Source organism: Oreochromis niloticus, linkage group LG13 (assembly GCF_001858045.2).
Source record: "Oreochromis niloticus isolate F11D_XX linkage group LG13, O_niloticus_UMD_NMBU, whole genome shotgun sequence".
NCBI lineage: Eukaryota > Metazoa > Chordata > Actinopteri > Cichliformes > Cichlidae > Oreochromis > Oreochromis niloticus.
In genome coordinates, this window is record NC_031978.2 from 11,733,009 (window position 1) to 11,749,613 (window position 16,605).

A 16,605-nucleotide genomic window follows, 5' to 3' on the forward strand; every position below is an offset into this window, starting at 1 on the left:
CCCCTCCTTGCCTTTGAGAAAGAGGCTCTTAGCTTTTCTTTTGTATTAAATTAGGGCTGGTCTACACTCCGCTTACCTGTTGTTATTGTTGTTTTGGAGGGGTTTTTTTGTCAGGCCTACAACCCTTTAGCTTTCCTTTTTTGTTTAAATAAGACAATTCTTATTGGCAAACTGAAACTCGGGTGTGGTATGTATATTTATACACTGTGGTCACTGAGATTAATCAAGGCTGTTGTTTGTTCCCTTTTAGCTCTGCCTCTGGGTTGGCCTCTGCTGAACTGCTTTGACTTCTGGAGGCATATGTTGAATGAGTATATCTTATTTTAAGTTTTTTGTGATCACAAAATATTTCAGTCATCATTATTATTATTATTATTATTATTATTATTATTATTATTATTATTATTATTATTATTATTATTATTATTATTATTATTATTATTATTATTATTATTAATTCCAGTAATGTATATGATCACTGCCACCACTAGATTAGAATAGAATTGATCATTATGGACATTTTTAAAAACTAAAACACACTGATAGCTGACTGACAGCTCAGTCTTAGGTACCGTTGGAGGCATTATACATTTGACTGCCATTGGGAGGAAACGGTTACATACCAAAACAGATCCCCTAAGAACAGCACTTGGCAATGGTGGGAAGGAACAACTCCCTTTTAATGGGAAGAAACCTACCAGAACCAGGCTCAGAGAGGGGCTGCCATCTGCTGTGACTTTTAGGGGCTTTGGGGAGACAAGGAGAGCATAAAGAGACGATGAAAAAACACACTGGGGTAGAGAGAAGACAAATGTTAATGGCATGCAGTAGTAAAATACGTGGGCAAAGTGTACAAGAACTGCTGAGTGCATCATGGGAAGTCCAGCAGCAGTGTGAATTGATTGCACTTGATCCAGCCCTAATGATAACCTTTGTTCAAGGTTAAAGTTTGAGGCCTAATCTTGGAAGTAGTGAGGGCATCTCAAATCAAAATGTAACAACACAAAAACCAGAAAGGAAAATGTAATACATTTTCATTTGTGCCCTATCAAATCAATGTATACATCAGCTTATTTGTGTTTAGCACTGATTAGCTAATCTTAACATGCCAAAACTATCATTGCGAGCATAGAAGGATCCTAGTATTAGCAATTAACACACACACGCAAGCCCACTAGCATGACTTTCAGTTTTATTTCCTTCAATAGTTCACTAACTCACCATTAATTTATTTACATATTGTGGCCACTAGCAGCCATATTCAGGCCTTGTACATTTCAGCAAAATTTTCCTCCTCCTTACTTTGACAATGCTTAATTTTGCTGACACAGGGAGACTGGCCACAGTAAAGATAAGCAGTTATCTCACGTGTTTAGCCATATATTCAAGACATTAGAGAAAAGCTGCACTCTGCTTACTAACTTTATGGCTGTAACTGCTCTCAGTCACGATGGTTACTAAACAAAAAGCCATAAAAGTTCTTCTTAGTGTAATAAACTCAGTTCATGTATTTGCCCACATCCAATATACAGGACTGACATCCCGTTAAGTTTCTCTGCTAAAAAGGAGGGTAGCTTCTCTTCATACCCTCTAATTATATGTCTGATAAGTCAGTGATGTGAGTTTTCATTGGCATGATAACACATCCAATTCAGTTCAGTTTGATTTTGAATTGAACTGTGAACTTTATATTGTCAGAAAGGCTCTACAAAAAATAAAAGAACTCCACTGATCACAGTCCCTTGTGCACAAACACTTGGTGATGGTGGTGAGGAAGATCTCACTTTTAACAGAAGAAACCTCCAGTGGAATAAGGTGTGGGGAGGAGCAGCCATCTGCCATGAGTGGATGTGTTGTGAGGGCAAAGAGAAGATAAAGGAGGAACACAGAGAGGCCACCAAAATAATATAACACAGGAATTAGAAGTAGGAGAGGATAGACAAGTTGATGATATGCAGTACTGATATACAGATGCATGAGTAATGAAAAGAGGAGACTGAAGGATGCTTCATGGTAAGAACCTTAGTGTCTTTGTGTTGTTTTTGTTTAGTCACTTACTTTTATTTTGAAATCTCTGTTTGACTTAAACTCCAGTTTGGTCTGCTGCAGGCTTTGCCCACATTCCTGCATTCTTTTTGTGCTAAACCTGCACCTGTGTTCAATTAGTGAATCAGTCTCTTCATTGTCCTCCTGCATCTCCTAGCAAACAGCAAGGAAACTTGACATGGGTACAGTTGGTCTTTTACTTTTCTTGCTGATGCCCTACATTTCAATTATTTTCCTGTTGTGACTGTTAGGTAGTAGTTTGAGCCTATAAGCCTTAATTAAAAAGACTGACCTCTAATCTTAAAAGTAGAAAGAGTTTCTTCTAAACCCAAACTGGGAGCTGGTTCCATTGGAGAGGGCTTGATAGCTGAAGGCTCTGCCACAGGAACCACAAGAAAGCCTGCTGTGTGAGAGCAAAATACTGTGCTGGGACAATGTTAAAACTGTGAGTAAAGTGTATTATAATGTTATTTTCCATTATTGAATTGTCAAACAAAGAAATGCTCAACAAATACTGGAAAATATGAGTCAACAGATGTAACCATCAACGACAAACAAATTAAAAAAACAATAACAAAACGTAATCTGCATAATGTAAACCTTGAAGGTAACTGATTTGATTACTGGGGGAAAAAACAAGGAAAATTTAAATAATACCACTTGTTATGTTATGGAGATCTTTTTATTATTGTTCTTGAGTTCAATTATCTGCCAATTTTATACCTGGACATACCTTTTAAGCAAATAAATGACATAAAGGGTACTAAAAGTTAAAGACAGCTGTTCTGGCTCTGTCCAAGCCTTGTACAGGAGGTAATTTATGTGGTCAAGCTAATCCGGTAGTCCATTGCTCAACACATAGTAGATGAAGATCCTGTAACACAAAAGCTTCACAACAACTAGATGGGTAAGATGGTTTTGTCTTGGGTTTCTTAGGTTGCAGTTTGGTGGCAGGTGTGTAATCATAGCTTGGACTGTTTGCATTAGCTAGGGTAGTGAGTGAGGTGAGTTTGCACTGGCATTTTGTTTATCTAGGAAATGCTTGTTCAAGTTCTGTTATCTAACAAAGCTGTTTAGGGAAGGTAAACAAGGCACTGTAACGTTCCTGTAGACTTTAACACTCTAAACTCTACTGGACAGAGATGAATACAGTCAATGTACACACAAAGCTAAAGGGACGACAGAGAAATGGTAGGGTGGCTTTAAAGCTCACCTTAAACAGCTGCTCAGGTTTAAGTTGGTTAACTGTGATCAGGTGTCTGACAGATGCCGGATCACCACTCCTCTCTCTCAGGGACAACCGCCATTTATCCTGAAGATCCCGCTCCATCCCAGGATTAAATGTGACATTTAGGAGTCGCTGGAGGTGACTCACTTGTCTTTCCTGTAGTCGACTAATCTGATACACATTCAGTGTGTCAGGAGAATGTCCAAGTTTTAATCTTGAGTGTTTTACATGCAGTTGTAAACTGTATTTGTAGCTTTTTCTTTCGAAAAAGGGGAGAGAGAGCACATTTACATGCACCACAATCAATATAATAATCAATAAATATTTCACAAAGGTGATCAAAAACTACACTAATTAAATTATCTGGCTTGCTAGGATTATTATGTCTAGCTGTATTTTTTTTCCCTCTTTTTACTATGGGTTCAATAATAGGCTCCTTTGCACCCCTTCTCCCTCACACTATAATGGCTAAGATGAAGTTATACATAGGAAAAGGTCAAGGCACGCAAGGAGAAGGAGGTTAATGCCTGTGAAACTGACAGGTGGAAAGTAATTGGTGTTTTTTGAAAGGGAGAGTGAAAGCAGTCGTGTTAATCTGTGTCTGTGCTAATATTAGCCGGTCCCAACAGCCAGCAGAAATATGAGAGACGCACATGATGACAACGATTGGTAAGTTTAGCAAGCGGGTCAGAGAACAGTGACAGAACCTTCAGACCTCCATAGTATGGCGTTATTTTTGTGCCTCTGTTCTGAACGCACGTAAATAATGTTTGCAAGTACAAATGTTGCATTTTGAGGAGAAAATTATTTTAAAGCTTCATTTGAGCGAACAAAATTCATTGCTGTGAGCAAGAAATGTATTTTAGTCTTTATCCATTAACACACACAGTAACAGCCCCTCTCGCTCAGTTGTTGGCATTTGCTCTTGCTCAGACCTCTACTCTGTGTTCTGACAGACATCTGAGGACCTGCTGTCAGTGTGTCGCTCCCGCTCTCAACATCTCTGCTCCCTGCACGCTCAACTCTTTCTGTACACCGTTATAGATGTGCCACAAAACCAACCAATCACAGACTTGGATGTAAAAATTCTAATTGGCTGTTTTGGTCTCCAATCAGCTTGCTAGCTACTGCATTCCGGAAACACTGTCCAAAATGTAGCTAAATCCAGTGGTTTAAACTAGATTAAAACTCATTTTCGGTTAGTATGTTTAATTATTTTACACCTTAAAGCATCCTTAGATATTAATTTAAAACACTGTCATTCAGATTGCTTTTTATTTACAATAGACTTCATAAACATTTTTTAAACATCACAGATGGAAACACAGGTGGTGCACCTGGTGAAAAATCAGTCTCTTGCTGTCCAGCATGTGCTCCAGTGGATGACCGGCCAATCCTATGTTCCCATCCTGATGAAAAGAGACATTTCAAAATAACATGCAAGTTTGACCACGAATGTAAGGAGCGGCTAGGAGATCACTCCATTTGTTACCCAGTTGTGAGTGCATGCACTTGTACTGTGCCTTTTCCAGTGCAGCATCTGAACACTTGCACAAAACCACAATGAGTGAAGCAGTTAGATATGGTGGTGGATTCCACAGAGTTTAACACATGGTTCTCTTGTAATTTGGGAACTGTATGAGTAAAGATGTTTCTAAACATTAGCTGTTAGAATGTTTGTTGCTGTTTCATAGAAATGACAAGACTTAAGAACTGTTCAGTAGCACAAGGACAATAGTTTAACTCTATCCTGAAATATATGCAACATGTCCTTTTATACAGGATTCCCTGCATGCATTCACTCTGAAAAGCTGAGTTTAATTTTTTCCACTTTGCTGGAATGCTGTAATTTGAACACTTTGCATCCAGGCTGTTTGAGACTTCAAGCTTAAACTAAGGCGATCCAATCCAGCAGTGCCCCATAAATCGTACCTTCCTGAAGGCTACAATATTTATTTTTCTGTTTTTGGGTCATCTGTTTTACAGTTGATTCAAATGAAATTTCTAATTTTTAGCAGTGTTGCTGGATTCAATTACATTAGTTTTAGCTACAGGAACCTGTTACATCCCCCAGGAGGATGCTGGTTTTCTCTTGTTGAATAATCCCTTATGTTCTGTCTAGGCTCCACCTCCTCTGTCCTGATTGGGTGCTGCTCCCTGAATCCACCTAATTGCCAGTCAGCAGAGCCCTGTATAATGCCTGTGCAGCTGTGTTTTCTGGCCGTTTGGACTGCCATACTTGTGCAGGCTTTCATGCCTTTTGACGTGTATGTACATCTTGTGAGTCTGTGTTCAGACTGCTTGTAGGGGAGAGCTGCCTTTTGTTTTGTGATCCCCTGTTTTCTCTTGTTTATGTGTCGTTAGGTAGGTTATGGTTATAGGTTGTATTTTTTTTTTTTTTTTTTTTTTTTTTTTTTTCTTTGGAGTTAGGTAATTTCCTCTTATTTTCGTATAAGGGATGTGCTGTTTGTTATGTTGGCCTTGGCGCTCTCTGAAGCTGACTGTCAATCTGAACCCAAACTTTACGACTACCTGAAAGTCAACCTTTTGAAACTACCATCTTGACTCCTCCTTCACTGCTTTAACTTTATGTTAGTCCCTTCTATCCCTTAGGCTAGCTTGGGGATGTAACAAACCTAAAAAAATGGCAGCTGATTGCCATTTAAAACTAAAGTACAAATTATTTCAACACTCCATTGTTTAGGTAGTTGTGTACTCATCTTGTCATTAGTTCTACATTTTGGGGTAAAACCTTGTGTAGGATTCTATGTTGAGAGATACTAAGCAAGTGCTTTGTTTGCTTGTCTAATTGTTATCTGAATGTTTCAGCAAAAATATCCAGTATTTGAGAGCTTTCAACAGCATTGACTTTCAAGTCCATGTTAGGTGTCAGGGTGTCACTGTTGGTTTGACACCTGTTGCAAGAATTGTATGTACAGGTTACACCATGTGACTGAGAATGTTCCAAAAGATAAATTAAAAAAGGTGACCTTTGGTTTTCATTTTATTCTTACAGTAATTTAGATTAGTGGTAACTGAAAAGCAAGAATGTATAAAACAAATCACCAGCAACATCTCCCAGATGTCCTGCAAGTGTCTAATTTGTTAATGTCAGAAGACAAGAGTTACCTGCTCACTAATATTTTGAAATTTAACCTTTCAATAAAAAAAAAAAAAAAAGTCTTTTATGATCTGCTACCTCAAGTTTCTCGCCCTCGTCCAGCTCTTGTAGATGTCCCATACACCAGAGCTGTTCAGGAGTGAGACCTCCTTCTGTCCTGATGGGATTATTATTCCTTCCTCCAACAAAGGTGCCAAGATATGCTTGGAGTCAAGGCACAAATATGTAGTGGACACCAAAGAGATGAATGACATCGGAAATGTCAAGCAGGCCATCCTCCAGTGAGTGAAGAATATCATGGTACTGGCTACTGACTGCAATCCAGCCAAAGTCAAAGTCGTTCTACTCTGTAAACACATTTTAATTAATTTTGGATTTCAGGTATTTTATGCTTAAAATCAATATCAGAACTGCTATGACAATCTAGCCATGCAGTCAAATAATAATTTCTTAAAAAATTGTACATCTTAAAATAAACTCATTAAAGATACTAATGTTTCTGGAATGCAGTAGCTAGCGAGCTGATGGGTGACCAAAATAGCCAATCAGAATTTTTGCATCCAACTCTGTGATTGGTTGTTTTTGTGGCACAGTGTACAGAGAAGCGAACAAAATTCATTGCACACAGCAATGAATTTTGTTCGCTTAAATTAAGCTTTTCTTTCCTCAAAATGCAAAGTTTGTACTTGCAAAAATTATTTATGTTTACTGTTTATTTACAGTAAGTGGAAAAGTCTAAACTGTGTAAAGGGACTTTCTGGGAATACAGTGTACCTCCTAGGTCATCGACTGGAGGTTGATGATAACTCTTTCTTCTCTTTTCTTTTTATCCCTTTTCTTTTTTTATAAACAGTTAACATGTTTGGAACAGCATCAGAGTCAATCAGATGCTATCCTTTGGTCCTGCCATAGTAATTTTAGAATGTCTTTTTAGAGACTATGCATGTAACCACATACTGTGTGCACTGTATTACATGTAGCCTACATTTAACTGAGCTCAAGAAAGCATGGACATTGAGTGGAGGGCTCCCTCTAGTGTCCAAAAATAGTTTGTGAAAAAGTAGAAATTAAGCAGCAGCCTCTAAGCTTATGTGAACAGAAGCATACACCAGACATCTTTTACAGCACAAATTTTACAATTCACTGAAAAATAAATGATCACGATAAAAATCTATAGCTGCTCTTCCCGCATAAGCAACACCCCCCCCCCCCCCCCCCCCCCCCTTGACTTCTTTAAGTTAACATCTCTCAAGTTATATTGCTAAACTAATGTTAATTTAGCACTGACTGACTAAAGCTTTCACCCAGTTTGTCTCATCTTTTTTCTCGTGTTAACCATTTGTTTAAATCTTGCACTGTCACGGCACTTAACTTCCCTAAATTCCTCACTAATTGAAGCAGATAACTGTGAAATGAACCAAAATGAGTTTGTATGCATTGTATTTTGTCATGTTTTTATTCACGTTGTATTTAACTTAAATTTCAGCTGCTGTAATGAAGACATTTCCCAGTTCTTTTGAAACTAAATAATTTTTCTCAAATATTGTGGCCTATTCAAGCACAATTTTCATGTAATTGGGTATTTTCACTGAGTTGCACTTTATAATTGGTTGGACTCTTTGTATTTTGGCAGTGCTTGACATGTTTAATTACTCTACAAAAAAGAAAATGATTTGAATAATAAATCTCTACTTCAGTGTTTATACATACATAGAAGCAGATGAGGCCCCAGATGAAATAATCCAGAAACAAGAAGAGCTTGTTTGTGATTGGAGCATCAAGAAGAAAGATTTAGTGTGCGTTTTCCTGAATGTATTGAATAAAATGAGCATGCATTATTTGGACTAAGGTAGAAAAATAATTTTATTGTCCTTCTCTCTGAAGTCTCAAACATTTGCTGAGATCCAGTTACTGCTCATAACTGCATAAAATGAAATTATTCCTATAAAGCAAGCATTATTTTACAATGACATTTCCAAAAGATGTTCAGAGTCACTACATATGTTTATTGTATATTTTACAGCAAACATGAATTTAATTAAGGTTAATTATTCCAAAATAGTCATTTTAGCCGATTTTAAAAAAACAAGTTTACTCAATAATTATGAGCCTGTTCTTATTATTAATGGGAATTAATAGTCAAAAACATGACTGGCTATAACAAAAAGGATACACTTGGGAGGATAAGTGGATATATGGATATATATAGGAAGATATGTGGAGATTTAGATATCAATGTATAGGGTTATTGAGAGTGAGAGTGAGAGTGAGAGAGATATCTAGAGTGAGAGTGAGAGAGATATCTAGAGTGAGAGTGAGAGAGAGATATCTAGAGTGAGAGAGAGAGAGAGATATCGAGAGAGAGATATCTAGAGAGAGAGAGAGAGAGAGAGAGAGAGAGAGAGAGAGAGAGAGAGAGAGATAGAGAGAGAGAGAGATATAGAGAGAGAGAGAGATATAGAGAGAGAGAGAGAGATATCGAGAGAGAGAGAGAGAGATATCGAGAGAGAGAGAGAGATATAGAGAGAGAGAGATATCGAGAGATATCGAGCGAGAGATATCGAGAGAGAGATATCGAGCGAGAGAGAGATATCGAGAGAGAGAGAGATATCGAGAGAGAGAGAGATATCTAGAGAGAGAGAGAGAGAGAGAGATATCGAGAGAGAGAGAGATATCTAGAGAGAGAGAGAGAGAGAGATATCTAGAGAGAGAGAGAGAGAGAGATATCTAGATAGATATCTATCTATATCTATCGATCTATAGATCGATAGATATATAGATATATATTATATATTATATAGAGAGCTATATATATTCAGAACCTAGAAAGAATATCAAAGTTGTTTTAATATTTTCTCCATATTCTTCTCCCATCACATGGTGGCAGTATAAGCATGGTTATTTGCCTTGCTGCTTTCTCCTGCAGCACTTTAGCTCATCGGGGCCTATAATGCATCTTGTAGGAAAATTTTTCTTTTAAATAAGGAGGTTGAATAATAAACTATTTTACATTAAGTATGGAGTTTCAGCAGCGGTGACAAAATCAGCTTTTTGTCAGCTGAATCAAAGAAAAAACTGAAGGTCTGATGAGAGAGCTATCCATGACTTCATCTCCAGCTTTTCCCCCTCCCAATAACATCAGATAACTTGAGCATTTTTTTTGAGCATCTATTTAATGCTTCTATCACATTTTTATTAGTCCTAAACTGTTGCTCTGGCTTCCAGTTTAGCACATCTTAGATTTTTTTTTAATGGCGATGTCTGCTGATAAATCGAAACCATGGATAAAAAAACATCAGCTTGAAGAATTTAATCTCGGCACAGATGGACACATCAAAAAAATCTGGTCTTCTCCAATAACTTAGAAAACTGTTTTCACTACCAAACTTTTATTTGTTTTATTAATTTTGAGGCCGTTTACAACTTATTTCTGGACTCTGATTTGTCATCTGTCTGTAGCTTATTTTATTTGATCACTTTTAATCACATTTTAGTGCATCTTAATTTATTGTTCTTTGTATGCACTTTTAAATGCTCTGTCTTACTATATGGAAAGTACTTAATGTTTCAAAACAGTCTTAGAGCAACAGGGAAGAATGCAATTAAAAACGTCTTAACTCCCCAGTTCAGCTACCCAATTCCCCCAAAAATGTGAAATTCAATATGATATAAATGTTGACTTAAATTCAAACTTTTATATGCATATATAAAAAAACAGAGCTTAAAATTAACAATAAATAAATGAATATATAAATAAATACTTTTAGCAAAAAAAAGCATTATTTTGATTAATTTACTAATGAAACATTCCAAAAGAAGAATCACCATTTCAACTTCACGTCAAAAAAATTAAAAAAATTAAAAAATCCAAATGCCAAAATGATTTGATAAGCAACTGATAATGAAAATGTCTGATTGAGACTAGCGTTGACAATATAAATATTCTACAAACAATATGTTTTTTAAAAAGTTTTAACCCAATGCTAAGGTCACAGTTATATCAGAATTTAAACTGGCCCAAAGATGGTGTGGGTTGGATTCAGGTTGGAAATGGTTCCCATCTGCAGTTGTGCACTGGTTAATATTACAGCATAGTTGTATAATTTACAACAAATTATTTTCAGGGCCACTGGCTATTGGTGACTGACCCCTTGGGGTTGACAGACCCCACTTTGGGAACCAAACTCTATTAAGAGACTTCTCCCCACCCAGCAGTCTCTGGGTCTAAACATCACATTTATAATTTCTAATGTTATTAGAGTAAAATCTGATCTATATGCTCTAGAGTGGGGTTAATATTTATATATTTTCTCTATTAGATCATCTGCTCTATCATTTAAAAATATTAATAACAGCAGACTCTATTTCTGACACCAAGCAGGCACCTTCATGATTATGCATGAGAGACAAAAAAAAAAGAGCATTGGTGACATGGACTAGAAGACTTTGGGATAATATTTTCCTCGTTTGAATCACCTGCTATTCCTCAGCGGGTGTCATAACACAGCCTGTATCCAGCACAAGCCTTTGATCCTGCAACAGCAGCCTGTGTTTCCTCCCTTCAGCAACAGGTTTTTGCCCCCTCCCTCCAACTCCTCATACAGTTCAGTCAAGTTGCTGAATCAACAGCATTGCTGCCAGGTTGTCATGGTGTCTGACTGTTGAGTATCATGTCACGCGCCCCATCACAGCCAGACGTCCCCTCTGCAGTTCTGCAGCCCATAACGCGGTGAATGCATGAAGCTGGCCTAAACGGGGAAGCCGGGAGAAGTTGGTGCTGTTGTGTCACCTCATCTAGTTGTAGTGTAAATGAAAACTTCTGCATGCTGAAGCTTTTAAACACTACGCGAATATATTTTCAACTGATGAGGGTTTGATTCTTTGGAAGCCTAAAAATACGTCACATTTCATGTATTGTCGTTGATGACAGCACTATTGGATTCATTCAGAGCAACCAGAAAAGCGGTCATCATTTCTTTTTATTCATTAACAAAAACAAACCAGATCCAAACGTTTACTTGAGTAAAATGATTAGAAAGACAAACTTATATGTAAAGTGTTGGTGGCTTATTTTTATTGATGCCCTGGCATGTAACAGAGGTAGAGAGATGTGCATTACCATGGGAAAAATATGGTTTGAAACTGAATTTAACAGATATGATTTACTGGCAAAGTAAATAAGAGTTTGCTTTATTTTGTGCTGGTTACAAGTAACTGTGGAGCAGACAGAAGGTGTGCCAGTAAAAAGAGTTAGAGACAAATTGTAAGAGTTTTATATTAAATCTTTACAGCGCATTATATATTCTGGCATGATTAATGTTGTTTTGTATGCAAACTCAACAAGTAACTAGAGTGTAATACTGCAGCAAATTAAAAACAATGCTATTTTATTTTATTGGTGAAGTAATAATAATGTCAGCAATGATGATTACCCTTTTTCATTTCAGTAGGTTAGCGCAGGCTTTAATGCTGGATTGGAACAGGTGATAAAGTGTTACAGTTTTAAAGTCCATATCATCATTTTATGATCAGAAATATGTTTTGGAATCGAGTGTGAGCGGGCTGTGGCATTTGCATTATAGGTGACCAGTGCTGAACCGGCGCTCTGACGTCTCCAAGGCTCCTGGCCCTCAGGGGCAAGAGTCTGAAAGGGAAAGCCAGAGAGGAGATTCCGAGGCCAGGCCAGCTAACACAGCAGCAGGGACTCTCATCACTCTCTCCACACTTCTGCTGTCAGAGCTTTTGTTTCAGCAGCATTACTCACTCACAAGGCCCTGCCTCCCAGGTAACTACCCTGCTGAACTGGTGCTGCTGCATGGAGAGATGGAGCACAGACTCAGCACCACCCTCACAGAATGTGGGCCGACTGAATGATAGCCAGGAAAAAAAATGATTAAGTTTAACTGCTCAACCAAACCACAAACTCATTAATTCACATCTGGAAGCAGAGTTTTATCCACACATGGCATCAGTCTGATATATGTAGATGTTGGATTAACTTTGACCTGCAAATCAGCTCCACATCCACAAAACAAAAATAAAACACTCTTCTTTATGTCCTCACTTTCCCGTAAAAACACAGAATCAATTTGTGAAATATTAAAGCTGTACACAATGGCACACGGGTAATTTAAACTTTCCATGTACACGTACTGTGTTTGAATTCATCATTTGTTAATTCTGAGAAAGGATATTTTGCCTTGCATCATTTTGTCTCTCTTTAGGTAGAAAAGTTCCTCTCTGGTGAAAAGACGCGGTATAATAACAGGGTGCGGATTTGATTTCAGTCGTCAGCGGCGTCGCTGCTCTCGTGCATCCGAATCCTCCACAGACCGAAGATGGATTTTAACAACGTTGTGTCTTCTGCTTTCCTTCACACATTTTCATTTACTTCCACTGTCTATTCAAATTTACAGCTTACCCCCTGGTGTCATGGCATATAGGGAAAAAACAAACATCAATAAACGAAAAGGTAGCATGTTGAACATTTTTGCAGGCATCACGCTGTGTTTTTTAAATGTCCTTTTTTTCCCTTCTAAATGTTTTGGCATTTACTTAGTAATTATCTATGCTTTAATTCTCATCTACCAAATTTGAAATACTCACAGTAAATATGATTGTTTACCACATTTTGCTCTTTGAAGACTCATCAATCATTTCCAAGCGATTTTCTTTCTTCAAAAACACAAACTTTTGTTCTTTTCTGAGAGGAAATGCAGTTTTTCTTCACAGCTTTCAGTTCGACAGCTCAGAGTATAATAACATAATTCATTTTATTATTGTGTTGTTGACACATTCAGCGTTTCCTCCCCTTGTTTGACATGCAGGATTTGGTTTTATTGTACCAAGAAGTGTCAGTAGATACATTATCTTCTTTCATGACAGTGACCTGGACAAAAAGCCTGCCAAGATACACGTCACATAAAAGTTTTACAGTATTCACATAATTTTATAGTACAATAACCAATGACCTGAGAGTCATAAAGAGGAGAGTGAGACCATTTACAGCAGTAACATTTTTTATGAAAGACTTAAAATGTTTTCTAATGAAATTAGTCTTAGAAGTTATTGTACACAGCTTTGCCAGGATTATAAAAGACACGGGTGTTTCTTAGGATGATCTAGGTCATCCTCAGATCATCTTATCTGGTTGGATATTTCTTTTATAAACAGGTAATTTACCAAGAAAGGGTTTAACCACTTTCTCTGTTACTGTCTAGGCTTTGTCTTAGGCTGAAATGTAAGATGTAACTTTCCAAATAAATTGTCATAAATTAATTTGACATTGAAGTTTATCTGTTAAAAGCTTTCCCATTTGACTGTTTCAGTTAGAGATTATTTTAACCCAAGCCCTATCCCAACCCGCTTTCTCTGGCATGCCCCACAAAACACTTTTAAAAAAATAATTAAAAAAAAAAAAATCCAAGTTGAATATTACTTGATAAAAAAAAATCCAAGTTTAGTTATATCAACAAACTATAAAAATTGTAATCATCAAATATTTGGCATACACTCACTGGCTACTGTATTAAGTAGACCTTGCATCTCAGAAACATTCATCTGAGATTTCAGTCCATTTTGAGACCACACAGATGGTGCACATTTGCAGGCTGGACATCCATGGTGAGGTTCTTCCGTTCCACCACATCCCAAAGGTGTTCTGTTGGCTTGACATCTGGTGACTGTAGAGGCCACTTTAGTACAGTCAACCTACTGTCATGTTCAAGTAACCAGTTTGAGATGATTTGAACTTTGTGACATGGTGCATCATCTGGCTGGAAGTGGAAGATGAATAAACTGTGGTCATAAAGGGATGGACAGGGTCATCAATAAACCTCAGAAAGACTGTGGCATTTATTTGATTGAGACCCAAAGACCCAAAATATCACCTTAATTTGTTTGGTTTTCACAATGCTATCTGCTGCACTTTTTGCCCCCCCCCCCATAATTTTCAACCAGTCTCTTTGACAGCAGTAGGGTGTCTTCATATTGAGGACAGGCGTTTAAAGACTTTGTGATAAGATAAAACATGTTTTCAAACTGCTACAGGCTCCTTTCCCAGGCTGCTGCAACACCTGTGAAATTTCTTATAATCGATATTAGGCATGAATCTTTAGCCAGTACTTGTGCCCAGAAAAAAATGTATTATCTTTCTTGCAATTATTAGCCTTCTTTCTTCTTTCTTTCCTTTTTTTCTGGCAGAAAGAAATCAATTTAAGATTGGCTATTTCAAGTGTGGGATAAGCATGTATTCCAAGTCAAGGGTTGGAGTAAACTCAATGGCTACAGCTACTTTAGGTCTTTGACTGTAAAGCAATCACCTGTTTTTCTGTGTGTCTATATCTGTTCATACCTTCATTATGTTTTCTTACAGTGACTTAGAGAGACAGAGACGTCTGCTAACTTGAGTGCAGCTCCACCACCTCTCCCTCTTTCTTGGTGCAGCTTTGTGCGCCATCAAAGGCCCTGAGCAAAGAGACATGAGCCTTAATTGTTGTGCTTTATCAGGGGGATAAAGGCGGGATGGGCAGCAATTTAGGCGGCCTTTATGAGACTACAAAGTGTGACAGACTGACGGAGAGATAATTGGCAGTGAGGGGAAAGGAGGATGGGATGAAAGAGGAGAATGATGGAGAGATGAGGAGGAAAGGGGACGCGGATGGAAGCATGTTTGATCAACAGAGAGGAACAGTGGACGGTGAAGTGAAACTCAGCCGTCGGTAAGAAAATATCCTGCTTGTTTTGCAGGAAGGAAAATTAGTTGCCCACCCATTGACGATATCATTCACAAGTCAGACTGAGCTGAAGAAATTGTGGAAGAAATGTTGTCATAAAGCTCAGTTTTAACCGCCTGAATGCACCACTACTTCAGAGTTAGTGCACTGATTTATTTAGTAAGCTTGTGAATGATGTGAACCTTTTCCCTGCATTTAAATTTCTTAAACGGTTAATTACCACATAAAGTGTTTGCCATAAAGCTCAGATACTAAATGTGTGCCCTCGACATTTTGAAGAATTTCTTGAATTTAAATATTTGCACAGTTAAGAGTCTGATATTTGCTGGGGCTTAAGGTGGTATTTTAAGGCTTAGGATACACTAGCTGTGTCGCTTTCATGCACTTCACAGATTGTTAATGTGACAGGATAATGTTGTCCTCCTTCTGAACTAATGTGTTTGTCTGATTTTACTGTGGCTATATGCAGAATGTAAAACAAAAGCTTAGCATCATTTCCAATCTGTTCTCTACTCCACCCACTAATTACATTATTTAGCTTTGACGCACGCTAAGAAGTGAGTCGGGAATGGTCAAAAATCTCTAGTTTGTTCTACTAAAGAAGCGTTAGCTCAGTCATTCCCACAAATCACGCACACTCTAATCATTCCTGAGTTCACACACTGCCTGTGCAGCCCCGAGTCCCCGTCCCTCTCCTCTCCACCCCTGACATGAATATATGAGTGTTTTTATGTTCGCACTGAAAAGGCGTCACTAAGTTAAGTGGCCTTGTTGTATTCTGCCTGGGCCCTAACAGCTTCCAGAAGGGGGTGTGGATGAGAGGGGGTGGCAGAGGTGGTGGTGGGGGTAGATGAAGGAGAGGCCTGCAGCACCATGCCTAATCAGCCTTTCTCGCCAGGGTCAAGACTTTCTGTCTGGGTCCGCGGTGCTCCCTGCCACCGAGGACTCGCCCATTCAAGCGCACAATGTCCCTGTCAGTCCTGACAACACTTCCTGCCTCTGCTGGCTCCAGCCCTCGCAGGGATACACAATATTTCACAGCTCCCAACAATGGCCTGTCTGCCTGCACCCACCATATGGTTACTATGGGCCACAATATTGACACACATCACTAATTATTCAAAGAGCTGAGAGAGAGAGAGAACCAAAAAAGGAATCTACCAGTTTGTTTCCTGTGTGTATTATAATAATACAAGAACAAAACCACGTTACCGCGTTACATTACAGACACTTTAAATAAGCTGATTTAGGCGATTTCTATGCACTCACGTTTGTATTATTTAAATATGCTTTAATTTATCTATATATCACATGAACTACATCAAACATTTCTCATATATTTAATTTAAAATTAGCATAGACACATAAAAAAATGACAAATGCCTACAAAGATGTAAAAATCCTTTAAAATCACTTAACATATACATTCTTAAATACACGTGAAGCCATTGACATAACTGACTGTTAACTATTGG

At 37.9% G+C, this 16,605-nt stretch overlaps 1 long non-coding RNA gene across 8 annotated transcripts in view; it reads left to right on the forward strand.

The window, feature by feature from the left end:
- The first annotated feature begins 171 nt into the window (after window positions 1–171).
- Window positions 172–16,605, forward strand: part of LOC102080031 (uncharacterized) — a 39,237-nt gene continuing 22,803 nt past the window's right edge. The window contains exons 1-4 of one of the 8 annotated variants that reach the window (XR_003213415.1): window positions 172–187; window positions 11,843–11,878; window positions 11,978–12,180; window positions 12,620–13,024. This is a non-coding gene — a long non-coding RNA (uncharacterized LOC102080031). Of the gene's footprint in view, window positions 188–296; window positions 312–1,629; window positions 2,014–2,109; window positions 2,229–5,396; window positions 6,487–11,842; window positions 11,879–11,977; window positions 12,181–12,619; window positions 13,025–14,769; window positions 15,116–16,605 lie in introns of those variants that run through there. The other 7 variants (XR_003213416.1, XR_003213414.1, XR_003213417.1 and 4 more) reach the window with 7 other exon arrangements.